This window comes from Pteropus alecto, unplaced genomic scaffold (assembly GCF_000325575.1).
Source record: "Pteropus alecto unplaced genomic scaffold, ASM32557v1 scaffold152, whole genome shotgun sequence".
NCBI lineage: Eukaryota > Metazoa > Chordata > Mammalia > Chiroptera > Pteropodidae > Pteropus > Pteropus alecto.
In genome coordinates, this window is record NW_006432227.1 from 4,746,841 (window position 1) to 4,761,848 (window position 15,008).

Genomic DNA, 15,008 nt, shown 5'->3' on the forward strand with positions numbered 1-15,008 from the left:
GAGAAAGAGCTAGTGTTGAAACTGACTATTAACAAAACCAATGGTCTTTACACTGTGTGACTACTTCTTATTTTACCATTTTTATCCCCAAAAAGATTTGAGGTGACACTGATCTTTTGTTATCAGCCCACAGTCACAAACCTAAAATACTACCAGACCATCTCCATAATGTCTAAAGACACAAAGAATTGGAACTGATAATTATAAAACATAAATAACATAAGACTTCCAGAGACAGAACTGCTCTTCTCAGATGCAGAATTATCAACTAATTCTGAGACATACATTGTTTATACTTCAATAATTGTGTAGATTTTGCCACAGCTGGATTGAAGTCAATTAGCTCTGGTTCTTCTAAAAGCTAAGTGAACTGTTAAGTGTCCCATAACATAAAGGGGTTTGCTAAGGAAAAGCACTAACATCCAAACATACGGGAAAAAAATGATTCAGGGTTACTTGGAAGGCACCGATATCTGGGTGGCTATTTTCTTCACATGTCATAGTTTTAATAGCAGCTATAACACAAATTTAGTCCTGTCTTCATAGTATTGTAGTACTTCGAAGAAAACATTGAACATTTGTAGTTGTGAGAAATTTTCATAAGGAATAAAGTGACATAGTAAAATCATCTAACAATTATCAAATAAGGGCAAGAAGATGAAAAGCTTATACTATTTTTAATGTATGTGTATATTCACTAGCATATATGTACATGTATAAATACCAGCCTGCATGAATGTTTATTTAGTATATATAGTAGTGAATATGAAAGCTATCCTTTCACATACATTTCTTTATATCATGTCCCTTCTACAATCTAAGGTCAATCTCTAGCCCTGAGATCCCCTGTGATTGGAGTCCTATAGCTACAAACGTTCATTCCGTTCTTCCTATATTCGATTTTCCCTACTCACAGATTTGTAAACTTGCTGAGTCCCTTGCATTAATAAAAAAAGAAAATCCCATGTCTATTTGTTATCATTTTCCTACTGAAACCCAATCCCTTCCACACTCTCTATTCCACTGCAGCAACTCCCTCTGTATTTTACCTGCATTTGCTATCTCTTTCCTGTTGAATGTTTTGTTTTTCATATAAAACAATATCTCAAGGGTTTTTTTTTTGCAAGATTACTGTTTTTTTTCTACCTATATTTCTCAAATGATTAACGTATTTATTCTTCTCTCTTGTATAGTATTAAATTAGGTGCTCAAGATTTTCTTTTCCACTGAAGAAAGCAAGCAAAACTAAACTAAACCCTGACATATCTTATGCAGCATGCTTATATCCATGCTCACCTACACGGCCGACTTCTTCAAACAGTTGATGAAAGTAGCTGTACCTATTTATCACTATTTGCCTATAATTCAGACTCCCTCTGTTTTATTGCCCAAAAACATACTTTGCTAAAATCAATAATAACTTATATGACACTGAATCCTACTGCAGTTTATATTGTTGACCTCTCTTTCCTGAAACCCTCACCTTTCTTGGCTTCTTTGATTCTATCCTCTTACGTCATTCTTTTATGACTCTTCTTCCTGATCTTTTCTTCTTTATCCTTCTTGGTTCTTTTGAATCTCATTTGTAAAATAAAATTCTCCTTATTTCAATTTTTTTTTCCAGAATAAACACCATTCTTGTCATTGAATTCATTTGCTGTTTTTATCAGCTTTATCTCACATTAATACTTTAGCTCAACTCTGTCCTCTGAGCTTCATACCTATGTATCTCTATTTTTTTAAAAAAGTGTCTTTGAAGTCTCGATTCACTTTAAAACTAACAAGTTCAAAAGAAAATTCATAAACTCCCCTTCTCCAGTTTTGTGGTCTAGTAGATTTTCCTTTCTTAATGTATAACACTATTATAATTATTTAAACTTAAGAACCCAGTAGGCCAAATTCAACATTTTCCTGTCTCCTTCCATGGATTAGTCAAACCATCAACATATGTTGGACATTTTATTACTTAAATATCCCTTGAATCCATCATCTTTTCTTCTCTACTCTCTGGCAATTTCCAGGTACCTTAGTTTGAAACGTTGCACTCACTCAATGGTATAATTTAGTATCTCAGTCTCTACAAAGTTGGCCCTAACTATTTGCTATATGTCAAGTAGAGTCCTTTTATCAAAATTCAGATCTGATCATATTGTCCTTGCATAAAATATCTTCTTTTCATTTGTTCTTAAATAAAAAGCTAAACATTTTTAAATAGAAAACAAGACTAGATATTCTGACTCTACCTACCAGTGTAGTCTTATCCAAATATATTTATTGTCTTCTTGTTGGTGCTCCAGATATACTACATATATTTCATTTCCTTATATGCTTTCTGTTTGCTCTAGCACTGGATCTTTGCACATGCGCTCTTCTCTCAGCCTAGAACTCTCCCATGCATTCCTCCATTTGCCATATTAACTCCCATTCTGTTTTTAATTTCAATTCTTTCATTTCATTAGGTAATTCTTTGCTGACCTCCCTACCTATAAATTTTCTTCATAATGCATTCTCATAACACCAAGGTCCTTTCTATTTATCACTTAATAAGGAAATTTTAATTTTCTATTTAATTGTGTGATTCTTTAATATCTGCCTCTTAGATTCTAAGATAGATTAGGTAAGAAATGGTGTCCTGCCTTTTGTTTTTCTAATTTTATTATTGTATCCCAAGTGTATATAAAGAAACTATCAGATGGAGGTTGTTTCTTAAATAATCATAAAATGAATTAATAAGTGAGCAAATGGATGATAAAATAATTTCCATGACACTTACTAAATCTTATTATTCTCATATGTGTGTTACAATGACACATGAATTTTCATGGTATTCTCATATGTCATACCAGGTAAAATGGTTTTGTGTTTGGTAAAATCAAACATCTATGTCAGACATTCCCATTTATCAATAATATTTAATCCTAAGCAATACTTATGCCAACTCTACAGGAAAATTTGGGGCATAGATTTGAAATCTTTATATGTGTAGTTAAAGTTCCAGGTGAAAAAAAAAAAACAAAACAAAAAACTTGTTCTGGATTTTTCCAGAAATAAATTTCCTTCAGGGAGCCACATACTTGTTTTCGGGAAACTCTTACCTCCACATTAATTTATACCAGTGGTTCACTCAGGTACACTGCTTTCTGCATAATGTATGTCTTTCTTATATTCTAATCGACACATAGGTAGGAAATAGAAATATCAAAAGGTCAAAAAAACTCCATAAACGAGAGTATTGCTACTCAGTTAAAAGACATCTGGGGGCATTAGTCAGTAGGACCAGCCTCAGAATAAATTAGTGGATTAACAAGGGATATAGTTATTCAGGGAATTGCATGAGATGATAATAAAATACTTGGTAAGTTTTAATGATTAAATTTTCCCCAAGGAAAACTTCTGCTGAACAATCATTAAAAGTATTCTCTAACATCTCTTACATTTTTTATAGTTCCTCCAGTGATTCAAATGTGAATAATAATGTTTCTAAAAAGCTATGTAATGATATTTATAAGAGCAACTGTAGGAGTCATTATGCCTGAAAAGATATAGGTGGTATTTGAAGGTTCCTTCAAGAAGCAGCCCTTTTTTGCATAAAAGTATATGCCATCTTATATTCTAATATTGGTTAAATCTAACATTTAATACATGCAATTATGCTCCAGATGTTCTCTTAAGAGGTATCTTATTTAATTTTTATAATACTTTTTTTTTTCTATTCATAGTTCATAGAAAGGAAACTGAGGCACAGAGGAGCATGTATGTGTTTTCATAGCCAACATGGGGCCTCATGAGCTAAGGTACAATTAATTGACTCCAAACTCTAGGCATGTTTTATTATCCCATATGATCCCTAAAATGCAGAGGCATTTTTCCACTTAGAAAAAAGATAAAATGTTAATACCCACAAGATTATATCTCTGTTCTACACTGTGCATAATAACTAATAAAACTGCTTACATTTTAAATTATTCGGTCACAATGTTACCACTTAACCTGAGAAGAACATATTCATTTACATTCCAAGGGCAGTTTGCGATTTGAATTAAACGTAAGTGTACACAAGAAAGGCATCCCATGATGTTTTCCAGGAAATTGGCTTCTAAGCACTTATTATTAACTAATATATTTTCTTGGCAGATAAATGGTAAACTAAAAATGTATTGTGCTGTCAGTTTAAAGAAACTGAACTGAGAGATAATCTGCACCGTAGCCTCAGTTACAGCAGTAACATGTTATGTGACCTTAACAAACCGTCATTTCACGTTTCTGATTCATACTTTTAAATCTTTCATCATGAGGGAATTGACTAGATTATCTTTGGTTATTTTTATCTTTAAAACAATTTTGAAAAAGTAAACTGATTATAGAACCCTTCCCCAAGTACCACAATCCTCCTAGTTTCCTCATCTCCACTTGGTCAGTCTGCAAACCAGAAAACATTTTTATTTCATTTCTTTCCATCGTCTCCTGTGGAATAATAAGACATATGCACGAAGGTTTTGCTGGGCAACTTACATGGGCTCTTATCATATGGACACACTGCGGGTTGTTCTTCCCTATAAGCTTTCGATTCTACTGCTTTCCTACATTTTTTTTTCATAACATATGTGTGAAGATGGTCAGTTTTTGTTAGCCTTCAAATGACCTGGAATATAGGATGGGAGCCTTCTGATATTGGGTGCTAGCTACTCAGGGAGCTATACACATTAGATAAACCAGCTTTCCAGCAGAGTTGCATGTTAGTGTCTGTATTTCCACAGCACTCTGCAGCACCTTTTGGAGGTGATGCTGCCCGGATATTAGAAAGTAGGTTGACTTTGTGGCTCTTTAATTTCTAACTTTATGTATATCAATTTACAGAAAGTTCCTCCTTTTTTACTTCCAACATTTGGCCTGTATTTGATTACTTTTCTTTATATCCACAACCAGCACTCCAATTAAAGCCTGCCTGATCATGAATAAATTTAACTGCTCCTTGGGATCGTTCTTAATCGGATACGCTTCATTTTTCCATTAGGTGAACTCTCTGACTTAGACCAATCAGACATCCTCCTACTGCAAGGCAAAGTCCACAACACTAACCCCTTCCCTTATTCTGAATCAGCCATACTAGCTCTTCTGTGTCCCCTAAGCTAAACTATTTCTAGAACCTTAGTTTTCTGGCTCTACTATTTTACTCACAATTGTCATGGTTACATCCTATCATTATTCATGTCTCAGTTCCCTAAACACTTATTTAAAGTTTTTAACTCTCTACCCCACCCCAGTCGTCACCTTGTTTTATTAATTTTACTGATCATCGTCTTATATTACTACTTATATTTTAACATCAATATGTTTTTTTGTTTCTACTAGATTGCATGATGCACAAGGATACAGTCTTTCTTATTTAATTATGAATTTCTAGTACATTTATAATATATATTGGATTATATGATAGAGAAGATGAGAGGAAAAGAGTTTGAGGAGTGATTGAGTGAAGGAATAATGAGGCAACAAAGTAGTTAGAGATACCTGTGACACTTGGGACAGGTACATTTTTCTTGATTGATGTACATGTTCATATTTGTGTGTAATGTATACTTGATGTGAATTATATGATCTCTATGATTGTTTTCCACTACTAATATATGTTTATGTGTATCCTTATATAGGTAAAAATATTACCTTCAGAAGAAAATAATCTCATCAAGGTTAAAATTATTTTAAAAAAAAGTGTTAAATAGAATAGTGAACTTATTCCTTTTAAATTAACATTTGCTTAATAAAGAGGTGAAATTCTTATTTTCTCAAAATATTACTATTGGGTTTATACTTAGATAAAAATACTGAGGCATTTAGATTTGGTTTTGTTTTACTAGACAAAAAGTTTTAGGAAAGAAATAGTCTTTCTTGCTATCTTTCACACATCACAGTAAGTTATTTGCTGATGCAAGTTGATTTGGACTTTTTGTAACCTTATTTTTTGCTATAAAATAAAATATTGGAACTTGGCTTGTGAGTAGCAGAAATTCTTTAGAATTGCTCCCTCAAGAGTGTGAGTTCTCAATAGAATGTTGTTTTGAAAAGACAAATAGTGTTGCTGAAACACAGAAATCTTTATTGAGATATATTTTTGTTCTGTTGTATTGTAGTGTTATGTTTTTTTTTTCTCCAAGCATTATTTGGAATATTAGACCAAAACGATTCTAAAACTTAGTTGAAACAAAGACAGAAAGAAGAATAGCAAACTAATAGTGATAAAGTTCCAAAAACAGAAACAAAAAGTAGTCAAGGGAGAAATACTAACTAAAATTGCTAAGAGAAAGGAAAATAAATTGACAAAAGAAATGTCACTTTAAGACATCAGAATATAATGCAAGATAGATAGGTTTCAATTTAATGACTACTTGGTGGCTTATATAAAATGGATCAATTTTCCCAGTCTAACCTTTAATAGCAAATCATCTATATCCAAGACAAAGCTAAATTTTGTGTTAAAGAAAACTTTATACAATAAAGACTTCACATGAAAACTTTTTTTAATAGTATTTTATAAGACTAGAAAAAAATATAGGTTTTATTTGGTACTTTTCATAGTTTTAACTCTAGATTAAACTTCATAAATCAAAACCTATTAATGAAACTAACTGTATTTTTTTCTACATGTTTAAAGATTCTCAGCTCATTGTATGGTTATGATTGCTTAAGTCACTAGTAAAAATGTCACCATTTAATACAAGAGAAATCTAATTTTAATTTAAGAAAAATGTTCTTAATAGTGGTATGATTGTGTGGTCTATGGTTTCAGAAAACAACATGAAACATCAAAATTTAAAATATTTTTATGATAATCTTTGAAAATATGATGAAAAAAATCTATGCAGGAATAGCTTGCTTTCTCTACCAGTATTCACAACCTTTCAACCACTAATCAATTTTAACACTTTTTTGCATAGCTTGCATAAATGATAAGATCTTGTCTACCAAACAAGAAGACTTATCAAGAAATCTTTTTTTTTTTTTTGGTTTGAAAATTTATCTAGGTCATGTGTCTCAAATAGTAATTAACATAAGGATCAGTGTTCTTATAATAAAGTAATATTTTAAGTCAAAAGCAATGACACATTTCTTATTAACTTGAATTACCTTATGTTTATAAATGTTGTAGGATTTCATTTCAATATTTATGTAAACTTATTGGGAGATAGTAGGTTATGTAATACTCTCATAACCTTTAAAACTAAGGCTTGTAAAGTGCTATTCATTACAAAGACACCAATGACATTACATTTAGGACCCACATTGATCCAATGTAACCTCACCATAAGTAGTGACATCTACAGAAGACCCTATTATCAAATAAGGACACCTTCTGAGGTCCTAGTTGAACATGAATTTTGAGGATAGACTCCTTAATTCACTGCACATGGGTTGAGGAAATATTTTAAAATCCACCTAATTGCACTAAACCCAACAATTTTACAGCCAGTTCTAACAATAATTCAAGAAACAGATATTTTCTTATAGGAACTGGTCAAAAGTCTAGAGCATGAAATCTGTCCACCTTAAATGAAAGCTGTGTGGTGTCGCTACCAAACCAGACAAGAATATCACTTTTCTGGTTTTCCTTTGGCCAGTAAAGGAAAAGCATAGGTCCTTTGCAATTATGAACATAGTCTCTCATATATTTAAACAATATGTATTAAGAGAATAATGCAAGCAATGTTTTGAATATATGCCCATCAACATCAGGGAGAGTTTATCACGGAAGGGGATTCCATATAATTGAACACATTAACAGATTAAAGAAGATAAAGCATATGCCTTCCTTAGTGGAATCAAAAGAATGCTAACTTCACAAAAAAAACATTATCTACACAGAATAAATTACATTTAGCAAATCAACTATAGAGGAGAAATTTATTAATATGATGCTGGGTATTAGGGGGAAAAAAAAACAAGCTTTAAATCGAAGGCATAAATCTAGTCAGTGTCCATTTATTATCTTTTAATTTTGAAGAGAAACTTAAGCCAGCATTTCAATGTTTTCTCTCTAGGACAAGAAGATGCGTAATTTTTGTCATGGTAGAGTAATCAGTCTAAATTTATGTTTAGTAAGTTATCCATCAAAAGCAAAGATGTCCAATGTTTGATTTAACTAAATTTTCTCTAATAAGCGTCCTTGTGAACACTGTTGACTACAGCGGATTTGGAATTAAACACCAAGGTAATTTTAACCTTGTAGGTAATGGTTGTTTTCCATGGGAGGTTCTCACAAATATTATTTACCTAATTGCAGAATATCGCATAAAAGTATTTTTTTTTTCTTCTGGAAAGAAATGGTTTAAATGAATTTATTGAGCCCAATTAAAGAATGTATATTAGTTTAACTCAAGAAATTCATCTAATTTTCAGTTACCCTTATTTAATTATCCTCTCCATTTTCCCTTACTTATGCCACAAAGCATAATAGTCTGACATTTAAATACACAATATTATGCAAACAATTTTATGTCCTTCCAAGTTTTGCCATCAAATGTAAGAGATTTTTGACCTTTGTTAATTTTTTTCTTTTACATATCTTATGTAATTTCATGTCTAGTGATTCATACTGTAATTAGTTCAATTTATTATTAATAACAAGAAATTAAAGCAAAGCTACATGCATATTTAGTGTTACTTCAAACAAAGATTTTTAAAGAAAATAGATTTCTTTTCCATGAAGATCCAATAAGGCATACAAGTCATTGTGAGTCTACTTTAGATTTAAATTTTATTACAATATTATCGATCATATCATACCCTTTACATTTAAATTGCATTTGGCAATCTCAATATGCACTCTGTGATCTTATGGATTGCTGATACAATATATAAATAACTATAATAAACTCCTCCAGATCAAAGTCCCCTGAAAGAATTCGATATCACTAGCAGTATAATAGTAGTGTTCTTTTATGTAAATATTATGGTAAGATGAGATAAATATAAGAAATGTTCACATAGGCACAGAATGTGAATATCACATGGAGAATGAATTTGAAGTAGGTATTAAGTACTGTGAGAGCCCCTCAACCTGAGAATAAACAGATCTTGCAAAAGCCACACTCTTTGAAGTGATGCTTCTCACCCAAATGGTAGGAAAGTCCCCAAGAATCACCTCTTCACATAAATGTAAAATATTATAGTTAGAAATAGAAGCACTGAGGAGCAAGCAGCAGGCAAACTTCAGGGAGAGGAAAATGTCGGTCTCCCTAAGGGCAAACAGCAGTAGAATGTAAAGAGCAGCAGTGACTTACATGCAAAACTTCTAGCAAGTAGCAAAGTGAGCCTGAACCAGCCTGAATTTCTGGTTCGTTCCTCTCTCCTCCCCTCCTTTCTCCTCTCCTCTCCTCTCCTCCTTTCTCTCTCTCTCTCTTTCTCTCTCTGAGTCAGGTCACTTATTGCAGCCAAGAAATTCCCAATTAGATGGTGCTCCTGGTTGTGGTCAAAAGCAGAAGCAGATTCTCTCTGCAAGAAAGTATCCCCCTTTTAAGCTCATCAGACAAGTATTGAAAGATGAAGTAATGAGTTCATGTGCTGCGATCATTAAATACAGAAGAAAAAAAAGTACTTTGAGTTCGGGTCACCAGAAACAAACAAGCAAGCAAAACAAAACAAAGCAAATCTAGACCTTTAAAGACTAAAGACTTAAGTCCCTTGTATTAGTCAGTCTTATCCTGAGAAACAGAATCAATAGTATATATAAATATGTATATAATATAATAAATATAATATAACAAATATAATACTGAGGATGAAATCAGTAGTTTATGTTTCAGTTGTTCAATTAGATATAATTAGATAATTCTATATTAAATTCAGAATGACATTTAAAAGGAGTTCTGATATTTTCAATCTTTCCCGTCCCACTGTGAGACAGAAAGATGGCCGCCTCTGTTTCTGCACTCTAAGGGCTGTTATATACACACGTGTGTGCACACACACACGTACACACACACACACGCACACACACACACACACACAGAGAGAGAGAGAGAGAGAGAGAGAGAGAGAATTTATTGCCTCACATTATTATGAAGGCTGAGAAGTCTCACAATCTGCCATTGCAAGCTGGAGACCCAGGAAAGCTGATGGTGCAGCTCAAATGCCTAAAAGCCAGACCCAGTGGTTTAGATTCCAATCTGCATCAGAAGGTCTGAGAACCAGGAGCACAGAGGGCAGGAATTGATCGATGCCCCGGGTTAACCAGCCAAGCAGAGAGTGAATTCGACCTTTGTCTGCCTTTGTCTTCTGTTTAGGCCCTCATCACCTTGGATGAGGTGCACCCACACTAGAAAAGTCCATCAGCTTTACTCAGTCCACAAATTCAAAAACTAATTTCCCCAAATGTTCTCACAGACATACCCAGAAATAATGTTTAATCAGATATATGGGCATCCTTTGTCCTTGGTCAAGTCGACACATAAAAGTAACATATCACATTTGTTTAATATACATAAAATTAGCCATCACATCTGTTTTAAAATGCCCTGTCCACAAAAGCCATGTGAGACAAAGAGCCTACACTTACACATCTGTCACTCTAGAGATATAGATAGATAGCCATGTAAAATAATTTTATCCCTGTACAGGCAGGTTTACATAAAGAAGATGGGAGAATGAGTGGAAGAGTGAGATGGAGACAGTGTGAAAAGGTTGAGAAGCACTCCTATTTTCCTTCCCAATGAATGTTTCTACAGCTCAGCCATGCCAAAGCTGAATATTTGTTTTTTGCTTTCCTACCTTCCATTCTCCAACAATCCTGATTTCAGATTGAATTCTGTGAAGTTTCAGACAAATTAAATCTATATCTCATCCAGTTTAAACTAATCCTCATCCATGAATTCTTTCTCCATGGAATGAGCAGTGCAGAGATGAGTGTGCAATTTATGCATCAAATATGGAAGGTATTTTGGAGGCCTGGCTCAGCTGCTATGATGGAAACCAACACACATGAAAGGACTGATGGAGTCAAGAAAACCAGAAACTGTGGTGGGTCCTCCCTAACACAGATTTGATAGTTTTTGATTCACAAATTTCCTTCCTTATTTAAGCCAATTGGAGTATGTTTTCACATTTTGCTACAAAGAAATTTTGATACAAAGAATAGATATACAATTGCACCTCTTATGTATGAATTATTTTTATAAAACCTCATTTTGTAAGGCTATGTGTGATGTTAGTACCTGTCCCTTGAATATTAAATGAATATAGCTAGCGAATTGTTATTTCTTCACCACAAACCCTAGAAAAGTTCAGTGTAAGGCTGATTTAAATTATTTTTACATGCTCATGTACAAAAAGGCAACAAGATACTCAGAAGGCTATGGTAGATTTCTCATTTCTTAGTTTGTCTATGGAAACTTTCTAGCCCAAGAGGCCAAGGGCATTATTACAAGTCCCTTAGATATAAGTAACTAAGAAATTCCAGAAAGCTGATAACCATTCTTTACAAGTGCACACATAAGGAGATTAGGGGTGGCTTTGCTGAATCAGCATAGTATTATAAACTGACAATCAGCCTGAAGAAGACAGCTCATTAGCAAACTAAACCATTAAAACAGCACAGAGAACTAAAGATCTCCACGGGTGACACGGAGCTGAAAGCTGTCAGTGAATACCATTTCTTCTTCAGCACAATTGCCTTTAAAAGAAAAGTTAATGGGAAAAAATAGTAAACCAGATCAATAAAATCAGCATGACCTTCAAGATGGCAGGAGGCAGAACATGTTATCCAACCAAGTTAATGGTTTTTGAGCAGAGACTCCACTTATTTTGAGGATTTTATTATTTGTATCTGACATTACATATACAATTTCTGAAGCATAATTAAGAATTGGCCAAATACGTTCTATATTTGACAGAAAATTACAAGAAACCATCAAGGCCATCTAAAGATTAAAAAGGCAGAGAATGTTTGAAGGAGTTTTATAGAGTATCAAAAAAAAATTTTAATGAAAAAAAGAAGGTGTGGCATCTGTATGGTTTATGTCAGAAAAATGAAGTGGAAGCATTTGTTCGAAAGCACAGATATGATTTACAACTTTACCAAGAAGAAAATGTCAAATAACTAAGAAATATTTATACTTTATGATTGAAATACCTATATAAAACCAATAAGTAACTTTAGGTTTATTAACTCCTATTATATAATTCTCCATTTTCTTTTAATTTTAAAATATAAACACAAGAGAAAAGTATAAATAAAATCAGTAGCCAAATAAGGTATAAATAAACCTATAGAAATAGAAGAATATGCATAGAAAGATATATTTATATAGACACATAAAATCTGAGTTTCATGTATAAATTCAACATTTATATATACAAACATACAGATGAAAGGAATATTATTTGTAAATATATGCATATAAAACATATGTTTATGTCTATGTATGTGTATTTATATGTAGATATCCATATTATAAATAATGTGTGATAGGTTACTTTGCTTAAATATAGAATAGGATTTCGGTTAGCAAGGAAGTATAAAAGTTGATATCACATCAAATCTACTTAACAAATTAAAAAAAATATATTACATTTTATCATTGTACCTCATGACAATTGACATATATTTACTTAAACAGAAATAATAGATAAATATTAAGTTCAAAATGCCACAAATAGAATTACAATAACATTTTGACGCAAAAGCCTTATGAGCTTAGAAAAGAAAATTGTGGTTAAAAACATTTTAGTCAATAGAAATTAATATGAAGAAACAAGTTCAGATGTATATAACTACTCTAAATATACATAAATGTATTTCTCATGTTGGCTCTTCCAGGTAAATCTATGAATAAAATATAGCATGACCATCCAAAAACTTACCTCAAATGCTAAGCATGACATTTTTGAAAACATGCATGCTTAACAATAGTATACACTTTAAAAAGTTACCATAAGTAAACTTTCTAAAATCACAGTGAATTTCTTTGTTGGAATCTATTGCAAATTCTAAATCTCTTTTTTTTATGAATATAGAAATAGAAATTATAAGCCAATGACAGACACTCACTTGGATTAAAAGTAGTTTGGAAAATGTTATCACATTGACAATTCATATTTGTCAGAAACAGTCTGTCATTGTGGTACTAAGAGAAAAGAGAGACTGCACCGTTTAAAAAAAAAAAAAATTCCTCAAGTCAATTGGTTGGGGAGAAATAAAGATTAAACAAACTTTTTAAATAAGAAAATAGCCAACAAGGTGGGAATATTGCTCTAGCTTCTCTACAAAACAAACTCTTCGAATAATTGGTTCAGAAATATATGTGCCTTCTAGAAATATTAGTAACTTTAGAAAATGAGCCACATAAATTTAAAAATAAAAAAGAAATAAAAAGAAAAAAATGTGAACTATGAAGGACTCTTACCAAGAAAAATAATACTGCTTCGGTACATTATTATCATAAAATATGTCATTGTTTTTCAAAAATCATAATGAATCTTTATCCGATACACATACTTTTAAAATGTAAAGTACAATATATCAGGAAAGAGATCAGAAAAGATGAAATTTGCATTTGAAAAATTAAAACAAAGAAATAAAGAAAAATAGTCTGAAAATCGAAGGCAAACCTCTAAAGATCAAGTGGGAGAAAAGATTCTAAAACAAAAATCCAGTAAGAAACATTATATAATGTCAGGCTGTGTTATTAAAACAGATACATCTTTGTTTCGCAGGTTTAAGCGTTTTAATTATAAGGCAGTCGTTCTCAAACTTTTTCATCTCAGAAATTATTTACACTCTTAAAAATTACGAAGGACTCCAAAGAGCTTTTGAAGATCTATCTATTAATATTTACCATATTTAAAATTAAAACTGATATATTTATATCTATTTACTAGTTAATTTTAAAATAACCATCATAAGCCCAGTAGATGTTAACACAAATAATATATTTTTTATTTAAAACATTTTCAATGCAAAAATTTGTGAGAAGAGTGGCATCAATTACATTATTGTCTCCCTTAACTGAACACAGGTGTATTATCATTCTGCTTCTACAGTCAATGTTATATCATGCTATTTTGATTTAACGACATTAAAAAATATCCATTCTACAGGGATTTGTAGTTAAAAAAGGCCAAGAATTTTTTCAAAGCCTTTTCGGGTAATTGATATTCTTCTTTGATACTCTACCAAATGCAATGTGAAATCTGATCAATAATAAACTCCATTGGCCCATCTTGTGCTTTGATGGATCTTTACTCAAACATGATTTTTCAATCAATCCTTCCTAATCCTTGAGACTTACATTACACACCTGTGGTACAACTGAGTGTGTATGATTCCCAGTCACTGTCACATGAGTGGATAATGTAGTGATATGGCATTGATGGCACAGGAAGTATTTCTACCCCTTAACTAAAAACTATGTCTGGGTAAAATAGCTCACCAGAGATTCTTAAAAACATTTACACATGAAAAAAATTATGTTAGAATTAGTTGGACAGGTGGCTAGGCTACGAGGAGTCTGAAAAGCCTAGCTGTACCTGAGACTGTGGACTCTATTCAGGTTGGCAACCACTGGCAGAGTGACTGCTCATGAAAGAATGGGACAGACACATGGAATGTATGTTCATGAATATTTCCCAAGCTGAAATCTGTGAACAACTAAAATGAACCTTACTTAGTGCACATTCTGCATGTGCGTTTGAATGCCTATTATTACCAATCCTTAAATCCAGTTCTCCATGAGAAAGATTCAAGTAGCAAGGGATAATTACAATCTAAGTAGGACAGGCACTCATGGTATAAAACCTAAGTCTGTGGCCTCTTTTAAATGTCTTTTATGCATTTATTCATGGCACTTTTATTTTTTACTTTTCGAAATAGCACGAAACCTTTTATGAGATGTGGCATGATGTTTGAATGGCAAGAGTTATCTCCATTATTCTATAGTAGTTATGTAATTATCGAGAAATATAAATCAAAAGTCATTTATGTTTTCTAAAATCTAATCATAACTTAATGACAGAAA